Source organism: Magnolia sinica, chromosome 6 (genome assembly GCF_029962835.1).
Source record: "Magnolia sinica isolate HGM2019 chromosome 6, MsV1, whole genome shotgun sequence".
Lineage (NCBI taxonomy): Eukaryota > Viridiplantae > Streptophyta > Magnoliopsida > Magnoliales > Magnoliaceae > Magnolia > Magnolia sinica.
The window spans coordinates 91,066,607-91,079,535 of NC_080578.1; the positions used below are offsets into that span (position 1 = coordinate 91,066,607).

Consider the following 12,929-nt stretch of genomic DNA (forward strand, 5'->3'; position numbering starts at 1 on the left):
TATTAAGTCTATTGAACCGATGGATCAAGGATCATGGGGTCAAGGATCGCGGGGTCCTGGCCTCGCACGTTGAGGGGCTTGACCTCGCAACCAGTTGAGGGCAATGATACATGGGATGTACTAGTTTTCCTAATCTGCTAAATGAACGGAATTAATTAAAAACTCGGCTAACACTATCACGATCGCATTGCACTAGTTAGGTTGGGGACTCGACAGTTGAGGTCGCAATGAGGGAGTGTTGGACATGCATGATCGTTAGACGAAGTCGCTCGAGGGAGTGTTGTTGCGAGGTCATACATCATATCATATTCCATGCATGTGCATTAACAAGATTAGTTAGAAATTTATGAATATTTGCCTTTCATTAAATTAATCATAGCATTGATGCTTGTTGTAACTTAAGGTTAATAGTACTCACTGAGTTGATCACTCACTCCCACTTTGGGACGGTGTTTTAAAACACCAACCAGACTCTTCAGTAGCTGCAGGTGATGCTGAGTTCAATGAGCCGTGCGGCACGAGCATCAAAGAGGAGGATGAGTTGTCCTACTTCCAGCTGATGGGCGGTTCACCATAAATTTAGCGGATGGATTTTGGATTGCTAAGTGGTGGACTCAGCGCACTATTCTTTTGGAGGTATCATTCTTTTATATTTTTGATGGGCGACGCCTTGTGCGACCCGTTGATATTATTTTGAACTTGTATATATTTAGTCACTTCCATTTCAGTAGACTAGTTGTGATTGTGATTCATGTTTCAAGTAATTTTGTACTGCTCATTAAACCTGATTAAACGTAAAATAGTAAAATTGGTTATAAGTGATATCCGGAAACTTGGGAGTCGAGTGTATGCACGACCCCCAATTTTCAAGGCGTTACAAATGATTTGTAAATAGCTAGCATGTTCATATTTCGTATTTGATTGTAATACGTGTCATTGCTTGTCTATGTATGCTCATATGTTTGATAAAATGCCTAAGTGATTAAACCTGTTATTCTAATGATGCTCACATGATTGATTGAATCTAGATTGAATGCGTTGATTTGTTAATGCTCACGTTTTTTATTATATACTCCAATGAATGTATTACTCTATTGTTGCTCACATGTTCGATGAAATGCCTAAGTGAATGTATTGCTCTATTAATGCTTATATGTTCGATGAAATGTATAGGTCGTTGCGTAGTAGTATGTATGCTATAATCACATGATGTGGTGTTTAGTTCATAGTGATGCTTAGAATTTCTACGATGTTGGGTCGGTCGATAAATCAACCAAATCAACGGGTGGCCCGAGTTAAAGCGACTATCCTAGGCTTGTTCGATCAACCCGGGTTGAACACGGGCGACCGACAATAGCTGGACTACACAGACTGCTTGCACCCAATGCCGGTTGTGTCATGGTTCTCCCAGGTTAATCAAATTAGCCCACTAGGCGACTGATCATGTATGTTTACAATGTATAATACTATTAAATGGAATCTAGGATATCCCGTTCCCAATGGATGTGTCCACTCATAAAAATTAGTGTGATACAATCCTACTAAGACTCATGAGCCGGGCATGGTGGTATGAGACAGTGTCCGAGCTATCGCTTATGCTGGGGTAACGAGCCTCCCCATAGTGACCAGTGAGCACCGATAGAGGTAATAGACCATTGTTCGAACGGCCCCCGTCAAATTACCCAGCTGATGGTTGCATGCTAGAGTACCGTTCGAACAACATGGGCGTAAATGGAATTGGGTGATGAGTGCTTCCTCGTAGTAATTTGGTTTTATGTGACAAGCTCGTACCTCAGAACTGAGTGATCATACTCAGTTTGGGTGACGACCCATACTGGGTTGATCCTTATACATTTAGGTATCATACCGTACCCTTAAAATTGTTGATTTATGAGATAAATGGGTGATACCTAAATTTGGATCAAGGGACACTGGTAAGGAGCCGCTACGTGTGGCAACGAGCCACGTGATCCGAATAAGGACTCGTGATATAACGTCGGTATCCTAGCTTCGCCAATATGCTGGATGAATTGAACTTAATAATTACTCGGCTAACATGATTATTCATTACATCGCATTAGATTAGAATGTGGCGAACTGGCGTGCTTGTCATGTGATGAGGAAGTGTTGTCATTTATGAAATGGGTGGTCGGAGTCACGTGTGAGGGATTGTTATTTGGAAAGGGCATGCATCATGTCATATCTTCATATGCACATTTAACAAGAATATTTAGAAATTATTTGATTTCGTGTTTATCATTAACTGCGCTAATTGTTTCGATAGCATGTGTAACTTAGAACTAATGGAACTACTGAGTTAGCTACTAACTCCCACCTGGGACGGTGTTTTAAAACACCAACCAAGCATATTATTGATGCATGTTCTATCGAGGCCTCAGACAAGTAGGCTCATTTCAGGCTGTGCCAACGCTGTTATGTTTTTGAGAATTCGGTGTAAACTGAAGGCTTTACACTTTAATCGTCTTGGGTATGTATATTATGGATTGTGGTTTGTATAATCCCATTTTGGGCGATCATCACAATTGGAACTGTACTTTTAACTCTTAGCTCTATATTTCTCAATCTATTGTTATTTCTACCTCGTTTTGGATCCGCTAATTCGAATTGCGCTACTCTGATTATCTGTGTGAAATGAATTTGAATCTGAATAAGGACACACGTGCATTCTCATTTGGTTAACACCCGGGAACTCAGGTTCGAAGTCTTTGTACTCGGGTGCCAATTTTCAAGGCGTTACATCTTCCAAAACAGGTGTACCAATCATGTCAATTTGTCACGGACATCTCATGCGAACCTGGCCTCACAACTCATATCTATGTGACCGGGGTCACCGGCAATCCAATCTTATGAATGGCTTGGAATTAAAGAATTTGGATCCTCTACTTAACACAAATGAAATTTTTTTGCTTGGTGCATTGTAATTGGTCGACATCTTCAATAACTTTTGAATTGAATTAAACTTTATCGCAACTTGTGATACAAATCTCAGGTGGACCACACCACAGAAATGGTCATGATTTAATTCACACCATTAGGGTCATTTGAATGTTTATTTGTCATCCAACATATTGATAAGAGACCATACAAATATCAGCTTGGTCCAAAACTTCAGTAGCCCACAAGAAGTTTTTAATGGTTAATTACCACCGTTTCCTATACCATGGTCCAATGAGATTTGAATCTGCTTCATTCAAAAGTTTGGTAGCCCACAAGGAGGTTTTAATAGTTAATTACCATCATTTCTTAGACTATGGTCTACCTAAGATTTAGATCTGGTTCATTTTTTAATCTTGCTTTAAAATGAGTTTTCAAAATGAATGCACCGCATAGACAAGGCACATATATACATTGAGGTGGCCCCACAGTCGGAAACACGTGAATCCACGTCCTGAAAATATAATCTTGGAAGTGGATTGAGTGGTGACCCAACTCCATGATATCCTGATGACCGAATTCTTGTGGGGGCCACCTTGATATATGTATTTTATTCCCACCGTCCATCTATTTTGCTACCTCATTTTAAGAGCATGAGCCCAAAATTAAAGCATATCCAAATCATGGGGTGCAATGTGAATGCAGTGTGGCCCACACCAGCATTGGCATAATAGCTTCGATAAAAACTAATCATATTATCATTAAGTTCAATCAAAACATATAAAGTTTAATTAAAACCTTTCTAACGTTAAAATAGAATTAAAAGTCTTTTAACCATTAAAACAGAAATTTAATGATTGAAAATATTTCTAAATACTTTTAAAATATTTTTAAGTGTTGGGCTAAGTAGAAAAATAACTTAATGACCATCCCATACTCAAAATCTAAGCTCATAAGGGCGTGTTTGGGCAGATGGATTAGGATGGATTACGAGGGATGGGATCACACGATCCCACGTGCCCATCCCATGCGCACGTTTGTTTCGGCTGGGATCCAGACAACCCGTCTTTATCCCACGGTTATTACTCTCATGCGGTGGGATAAGGATGAGAAATCCCATCCCGTCTCACTCGTCTCCTTGAGCCCAACATCCAAATCCTGCGGGATTGCTGGATACGATCTCTTGCTAGATATTTCACCCGTACGGAGATACGAAACGACGACGCCTCCTGCAGCAGCCCGTCCCTGCTTTCAAACCCGTACAAGGCAGAGATGACTGATCTCTGGTATGGGCTTTCGTCAGTGACAACCATCTCCAGTTATATAGCCATGGATGCATGTTGTGGAGCTCCTTTGATCAAAGCAAGGGGAGAAGGTAAGGTCCGGCCTCTCGAAGAGGGTTACTGTTCGTGATTGAGGTATGTCTCCCTATACCCTGATTTTTCCCCCAATCTGTGTCCTAGATATGGATTGGCCGTTTCAGGACTTTCTATTGTTATCCTGACTTGGATCGGATGTCGTCCCTTTTCAAAACTTGTAATCCTCTCATGAATTCATGTTTGGAATGAATTTCATGTGTGATTGGGAGGAGTTGAGTTCTAAAAATCCATTCGACACCCACATGCATTGCAATGTGAAGCTACGGCCATTGGAGCTGTAGCTTGGCATGCATGCACGTTAAAGGCCTCTTTTGGCTGAGAGGAGGACTTGGATAGGAAATGGATTGGGGCATGGAATCCATCATAAAGGGCTTATACACACAATTGTTCCATCTGTTGGTATTTCATACCGTACCAGTGGATGTTGTTAAGCTCGACTTCTTGCATGATGCAGAAATTTATGGTGTATACCTTGCGGATGGACATGGTGGTGCCTTAAAATGGATTTGGTTTAATTAGGAAGTAAAAAGGCTTCTTTTTTTTTCTTTTTTTTTTACAGTTAGTTTTCAAAGATTACTTGATTAATGTTAGTGTCTTCTAGTTTTGTCCTGCTGTCACATAACCGAACAATATGGTTTCCGTGAAGGGCCAAGGACATCTATTGGAACTTAAACTTGATAGATGCTCCATAAAAAAAAAAATTTGTTTTGTTTTTTTTTTTGTTGGTGAAAATGTTCTGATAGCTGCTCTCTATTACCAGCACCAGTTATCTATTTTAATGCGTGGAATTGGATCTGGAGACGGTTTTTGTAGATGGCTTAGACTTTGAAATTTGTTTGGAGGTCTCCTAGTTCTCATTATTATGATCACCAGTTGTACAGGATAGCCTTCTTAATATGCATGTAGTGCATGTTTCATTTAGGATCATGGGGTTGGAGCTGGGATGATTGGAGGCTTGAATCTTTGTTGATTACTATATTAGGACTATTTTTGAGATTCTCATCCTTCTATGGATAAGAAGGATTTAATGTGAGTTTTAATAGTTTGCAACTCATAGTAGAGTTTGATTTATAAGTTCTTTAATTATGTCAAAAGTGGGTATTCCTTCCCTTTCGGCTCATGTGGATGCAAAAAAGATGTTTGTGTCATTTGGGGATTTTATTTTAAAAATCTGTTTCGATGTATGTTTCGTATGGGAACCTATATGAAAACTTGTATTGATACAGTGATCACAAAATCACCGTCTGAAATTGATTCATTGTATATGTTAAAGTGATTTCATCCAATCCAAAAAGTGGACCAATGAGTAGGATGGGCATATTTGTATTTGATCTTGCGCTTTAAGTCAGTTAGCAATACAGTTATGTATGCATTGACTAGGAGAATTAGTGCTACGTCTTCAAACAGATATTGTGAATGCTCTGATTTCACTTTGAGATATATTTTGATGGTCAACTGGTTTAAACACTGTTAATGTTTCAATATTTTTTATTGGCTTTTTACAGATTACACTGAGACATTCACCTATAGCGACACAGCGTTCATATACCTGCAACACGTAGTCCCAGTATGTTCTAATACATTCTACTCAATTTGGACACTGCTAGGTTGATAATGTGCATGGGTAATATGTGAAATTCATGTGCATACTCCTTTGATACTTCTTCTTCTTCTTTTTTACTTCCTCGCAATTAAAAATTTATAAACAGATGCCACCAATTACAAGTTTGTATGCATACATCTTCTGTTGATTGGGTTTTCAAAAATAAAGTAAATGATTTTTTGAAGGTTTGGACCATGTGTTCAAATTTCAAATTTTATTTCTATGAAAATTAAAGTAATTCTAGGGTCTTACTTGGCATGGCCACCTGAGGCCAACTTCATGTTTATATTTCGTGTTATTTGGAGTGTTGCTTTCATGTTAAAACCGAAACTTCACACACTCTTTATTTAGACAGGTTAGCTTATTGTATCTTGAAAGCAGATTAATTATAATCTACAAGATGTTTTCACGTTTCTACCTCCTGTGAATCGCAGGAGGCCAAGATTGAAACATACACAATGGGACTAAAATCAAAGGCCTGATTATTAACTGAGCTAGGCTCAACCCTACTTCCCAAGTAATAACTGGGTTGGAGCTTAGTCTGACCCTAACATGGCACGTTGCCTTCCTTAAGAGTGCTTACATAAAAGATTGACGGTCTACTGCAAGAAAGTAAAGGGTTTGGGCTTCAGGTGGGCTCTTCCATGGTATGGTTCTAAATTTCCTACAATTCACTTTCAAGTGCATGACCCATATTAGCCCATACAGGGTCAAAAAACCAGGTAAATGTGTGATTCAAGTGAGCACACTCCAAGGGAATTGATAGTCAACTAACATTTACTGATTTTCAAAATTATCGTATGTTTGTAGTCTCATTCGCGAGCTGAGAGGTTGCGTGGCAAGCGAATTGAACGGATGGATGATTTAGTGGTGATTGTCGGGTCGGACCAGGCTACAGGCAGATATGCGCAAGGAAGTAGGAACACTGCGGCATCCTCGTCTCGTGTTTATAGAGACCTAAATGAGTGGTGGAGAGAGCTGGACGATGACACGGATGCTACCGTGGACCTCTCTAAGGAAAATCGCTATGAATCACCTAGCAATTATGGCCGATCAATTAACAGTCAAGCAAGGGAAAATAGGCCGTTTCAGGACACTCGTAATCTTATAACCGAATCCGATTGTAGTCGTGGTGGGAGTGCGACAACAAAAAGGATGCGACCTGCTCGACCCTGTGATGTCGTAGGCATGTCTCTCACGAGTATCGCAGAGGCTATGCGTAACTTCGGACTTGGAAAGGAGGTCAACCGAACGAGTAGGGTCTTAGACATACTAGAAGAGGTTTAGGGGCTAACTAATGCTGAGTTTATTGAGGTTGGTCAGCTCTTGAATAAGGATGAGAAGCTTGTATCCTTTTTTGTTACTCTACGGCCGGAACGTCATGTTGATTGGCTTAAAAAAACTCTATCCGATTTGAAGAGTAATGAAGGTGGTGGCTCTGTTTGATGGTTGCTGATCTTTGGGATTTCAAAACTTTGAAAGTTGGGTACGCTTTATATAGTAATTCAGGTGGTCAAACATTTACTACAAGAAACTTTTTTTTTGGCATGTAATAACTTTCACATATTTTTTGTTACGGCTTCTATTTTTGGATTCCTCATATCTGGTAAGGACAGTGTTATACACTGGCCTTGGACTGTTCCTGGGATGATATCCTTGATATGTAATTATTTAATCTAATTCTGGATCAATTGCTTTTGTTATGTAACTTTTTTTCTAATAAGACCACACTTCGTATAGAGAAAAGGTACGCTCCCCAAACATATGTCAAATGGTTTTATTAAATTATATATTTTTCATACGATTGGATGTGTCTCTTTCTTTGTAGATGCATATGACTTTCAATTTGTTACTATTCATTGCGACAATGGACCTCTTTTTGTAGATGGCGAAGGAAAAATACTATGTTGTCCTAGTTGGGCGTCGGCCAAGAATTTATCTTACATGGGATGATGCGCGAGTCGAGGTGGAGGGATACTGTGGGGGCGGCCATTGAGTGTTTAAGAATTAGAGAGAGGCTACGGCATGCTGGAATAGTTTTTTCAGTCTGGCGAGTGCACCGCCGACACATGGACGTGGATCTCCCTCGGGAGATGTGGCCACATCAGTGGACGCAGTTGATGTCCATCATTCTGCAACGCTGTCTATCCAACACACAGCCCAAGCCACTATTTCTAGGACCACGTCTACTGATGATCTCCCCCCTTCAGCCGCAGAGAGATTTTTGGCACTCCTGATTGGAATTATGGTTGTTTTTTTGGCCTTGTATATTACGATTAAATTATAAATATTGTTGGGAATGTTTTACTAAAACTAATACTTTGAACAGCTTGTTTAATTTGGATGATTTCAAGACATTAGTATATTCAAGGTAGGTGTTGTAGTATTAGTTGATATCATAATCATCCATACAGATTTGATATAGTACTTCCACACGTATGCACAAATTTCATACCAAATGTTGCGTATAGATGAGATCATGTGGTGTGGCCGCAAATGATCCAGTAAAACATATGGACGGTTCAGATGAAACAGATACATCATTGTGGGTCCCACAGAGCACCGGCCACTAGCTACGGTGGACTAGTTTGGGTGTGGTAGCCAACCCGGTTTGGACCAGTCAAAGCCGTACGTGCGAACGGCTGATCCCACAGTCTGCAAGGGACCACTCGGACGTCCAAACGCACAGGGTGGAATTGCAGTTGGTTTCATATCCAATCCCATCTACATCCAAACGGGATCACTCATGTGATCCCAAGATGGCTGTGACAATCCAAACAGGCAGGAGTTTTGGTCCCGGGATATAAGAATCCCATTAGACGTCCAACCGTCCACTGACACCACCATCATTACCTTAAAACCCATCCCATCCCTCCTAATCCCATGGGATCGGTCCGACCAAACACGTCCTAAGTGAATTCTTATGAAACTAATTAATAAATCCCTTAATTGATTATGTGAGTTTCAACCTATCCTTAATAGATGCATAGAGTTATACCCACTTTTATTAGCCACACAAAAATCTTGTAAAGCAAGCTAAAACACATGTGATTGATACTTCGAACTCATCATATATCCTCATGTCTAGATATTAATTAATGCTAGTATATTCTCAAGTCAATATAATCCATAAATAGTGGTGTAGACATCCCCACCTAAAATAAAAATAAATTATTCTTTAACTTTTAGCAACGCTTCGATAACATCTCTAGATGACTGGGAAATCATTGAAAGACCATACAAATCTTTAAATTAGTAGATCCCAAAAATAACCAATGGACCAGATCAGCAGATTGGAGGTTCGATCAATCCAATCTTAACCAAACCTCATTGACCTTTTAGAAACTCAAAACGTGCACCACTCCAATAAAACTGTCTCCGGACGATCCTAAAGCTTCAAAAATCCAAATGGATCAGATAAAAAATGTCATCAGCACGACCTGAAAGTGATTGCCAAACCAAATTAGTGGGCTCGCAACTCAATGAAATCATATATCATCTGATTGTATAGCATAGCCGAAAACTTCGACCATGCACAGTCCCAAATGAACTACATGTTTCCAACCCTAAAGACATTAAAAATCCAAGATGATCAGGTAGAAATGGTCCTTGTGCCTCTCGAAGATAATCACTAGACCTGATCAACCAATACCATATCTAGCGAAGAATAAATTGAGGCCACTCATCCTAACTCTCGAAGTCCTAAAAACCCTCCAAGCATAGTAGTTGACATGGACAAAATGGATAAGATGCCATTAAAGGGATGCTTGTCCAAAAGAGCATCTTTCGTTATAGGCTTTTTTTACTTGATTGGTAGAGTCGGAAAAAAAAAAGCCTATAACCTACAAGGGCCACCTATCAAGGTCTATATAAACCACACAGCAGCAAGCTTCGGAGGTAGTTAACAATCAGGTGTGAGGCAGAGAGAATATACGAAAGAGGGTTTTTATAGGGTTTTGGCATGCGGAATACACGTGTCACACCTGTCTGAAGATTCTCAGCTGTGCTAAAACTCTCCCCGACTTAAGATACAATTCCCAATTAAAGAATACGTAAAGGAAGAGTAAGGTTAAGATGGGACATCGAACCATCCCTTTTGAAAGAAAAAAAAGTGTTTGCTTTTTCCTTATGCTTCTCACATCTTAAGTTGATCTGCATTCTATTTTACACATCCCCAAACACATCAGCAGCATACACCCACTTTCTTTCTATTTTTTGTAACATTCTCTCATGTCTATATTCTTTCTTGGTTTATTTTTGTCTACGCGATGTCTTAAACCCTATAAAGTAAGGTTAGGAATTGTCTTTTGTTTTATTTTCACCTACCTTGGGTTTTAAACCCCATAAATTAAGGGTAAGAATTGTCTTCCATTTTATTTCACCTATCTAAAGTCTTACCCTACAAAGTAAGGCAAGGGACTGCTAGTTTTCGTTTTGCCTGTGTCAGGCCCTAAAAATTAGCACTCTAGTACGAAGCCTTCGATCCTGAATTCTTGGGTGTGAACCTAGCAAAAATGCACGTTGGTGAGTTTCCACATACCCGTGCAGTCCAATTAACATTCCCCCATAATCGATAATCATAGTAACTTTAAATCAGCGGTAACAAAAGTTAAACAAAAATAACTAAACCCTATATGACTAATATTTAAAATATACAATTCTAAAAGTGATGTCCACCCAGATGAGGATTACACAAGCCACAATATACATGTCCAAAATGAAAAAATAAAAATGTAAAGCTTTATGTTATTACCCAATGCTTCAAAAAAACATCGCGATAAACTGAGCCGATCTATGCCTGCACGTCTAATACATCGGTGGTACTTGCATCAATAATATCGCATGCTTGGTGTTTTAAAACACCGTCCCAAGTGGGAGTAACTAACTCAATGGTACCATTTTTTAAGTTTCATATGTTATCAACACGATCAAGCGCATATAATGATAACATAACAAAATGCGCATGTAATGATAGCATCACAAAACAAATAATTTCATATCTAGTCCTTTTAGGTGCATGAATGTTATAATGTGACGAGGCATGATCCTCACAATCCAACACTCCACCAACAAGCAACTTTAACGCCTATTTCGCGGAATGCCAACACTCTCTTATCACGTGACTCCAACACTTTTCGCAAACTACATATCCTAATAAGTGTCATGATATTCATTATTAGCCCAATAATTATTAATCCTAGTTCAAACAACAATTTGGCGAAACCAAGATACCGTCATTGTATCACGAGGCTCAATGCAGACGTAGCGGCTCATCACCGGTGTCCCTTGATCAATTTTAGGATTCATCACCCAAGGACAATTATAAATAATGTAAGAGTTGTCACCCAAACACAAATATAGTGAAGTCACAACATCAATTTCATTAACAATACAGTAGGCTCGTGGCCTTCACTAGTGCTCAACAGTCACTATAGGGAGGCTCGTCACCCAATTTTATACCAATATAGTGGGCTTGTCACCTCATTTTTTACCAATACCCTAGCATAGGCCAATAACTCGGACACGGTATCCCATATCATCATGCACGGCTCATGAGTCTATGTAGGATTGTAACACACTAACGGTTATTAATAAAATTAAATCAATGGTAACAGTGGTATCCCAAATTCCCTTGAATATTATACAACCACCAAACATAAGAATGATTAGGCCATGCATTGAACTGATCCGATCGACAACATGAGACCCAGGACAAAATCAGCATTGCATGCAAAGCATTCTGTGTAGCTCCGATTATTATTGGTCGTCCATGTGCAACCTCAGTTGATCGTATAAGTCCAAAATAACCAACTCGAAGTAGGTCATCCACTTAACATTTTGCATGGCTCGATTTATAAGACTATAAATCAGATTATCAATACATAGACATAATCACAAAACAACTTAATACCGGAATAGGGTACATCAACCGAACATATGTACGAATCAGTACAATTTAATTTATATCAATACAATCCAATGTATATCAACATCTCTTATCAATTTGCATACAAGAGTTTTAACAGTAAGAGTTTCATCTTTTTCAAGTATTTCATTAAACATGTTGACTACTAACAACAAGTAACATTAGTGTTGATATAATGAAGCAATTCAAGCATACATAACATATAAAATTCTAATTATAACAAAAAATCGCCAACATGAGTTTCGGAACAGCCTAATTTTTGTCCAGACTCTTCATCCGGGACAGATGAAGGGCATGGATGGCTGAGATTCAATATACGCAATTATGGTCTTAGCATGGAAATCAAGGGTGGGGGTGTTATGAGTTTCGGTTTGGGCTAATTTTTAGGCCCCAACGGTAACATAAGGTGACCCATCGGATAATGTGAATGCATAATGTGGGTCCCACTCATGCCTTGTGAATATATAAATGCAGTACTCTAATTCTGTATACACACATAAGGGGCTAATCAGCAAGAGAACCAATTAACCAAATTAACCAGGAGCATATATTTAATTCCGTATATGCACACGAGCTCTACTAAAGGGCGAGCCAACAAGAAAACCAGTTAAATAAGTGCTTGTGCATGTTACTCGCATACAGGTTTAGTCCCAAGTGCATGTCAGACCAATTTCATTTGGAGTTTGATCACAAATGAGTGCAAATCATTTTAAAGAGCATAGCCTAATCCGCGCCTCAACCCAATGTTTCTCCTGCAGCGGTGGCTCAGCTTCTCTCCACTCGCTCCATGTTATCTTTTTTTCGAAAAATGGCTGTTGTTTTCAAAAAATGAGATCGTTATTTCGTTACAAATTACACACACACACACACACGGAGAGAGAGAAAAGAAAGAAGTTTTTTGCTTGAATGGCACGCTATGGATAACAGTGTTTAGAGACACTTTTTTGGGCTTAAAAGCACGTCATGTTGAGCAAGTGTAAAAGCGGCTGTGCTATTAATTATTATTTTTATTTTTTTTAAGGTCATGCCATAGATAGGTCGACATGTGAATATCAGTTTGTTTAAAATTTTCTGACCTCCAGTTCCAACCACTAGCTTACTGAATTAAACACCCTCGTCGCTTTCT

General features: G+C 39.2%; 1 long non-coding RNA gene across 1 annotated transcript; it reads left to right on the forward strand.

Annotated features, from left to right (window-relative positions):
* The first annotated feature begins 4,090 nt into the window (after positions 1-4,090).
* Positions 4,091-8,580, forward strand: LOC131250132 (uncharacterized). The gene is made up of 3 exons (XR_009173086.1): positions 4,091-4,313; positions 5,780-5,841; positions 7,763-8,580. It is a non-coding gene; the product is annotated as an uncharacterized LOC131250132 (long non-coding RNA).
* Positions 8,581-12,929: the final 4,349 nt, after the last annotated feature.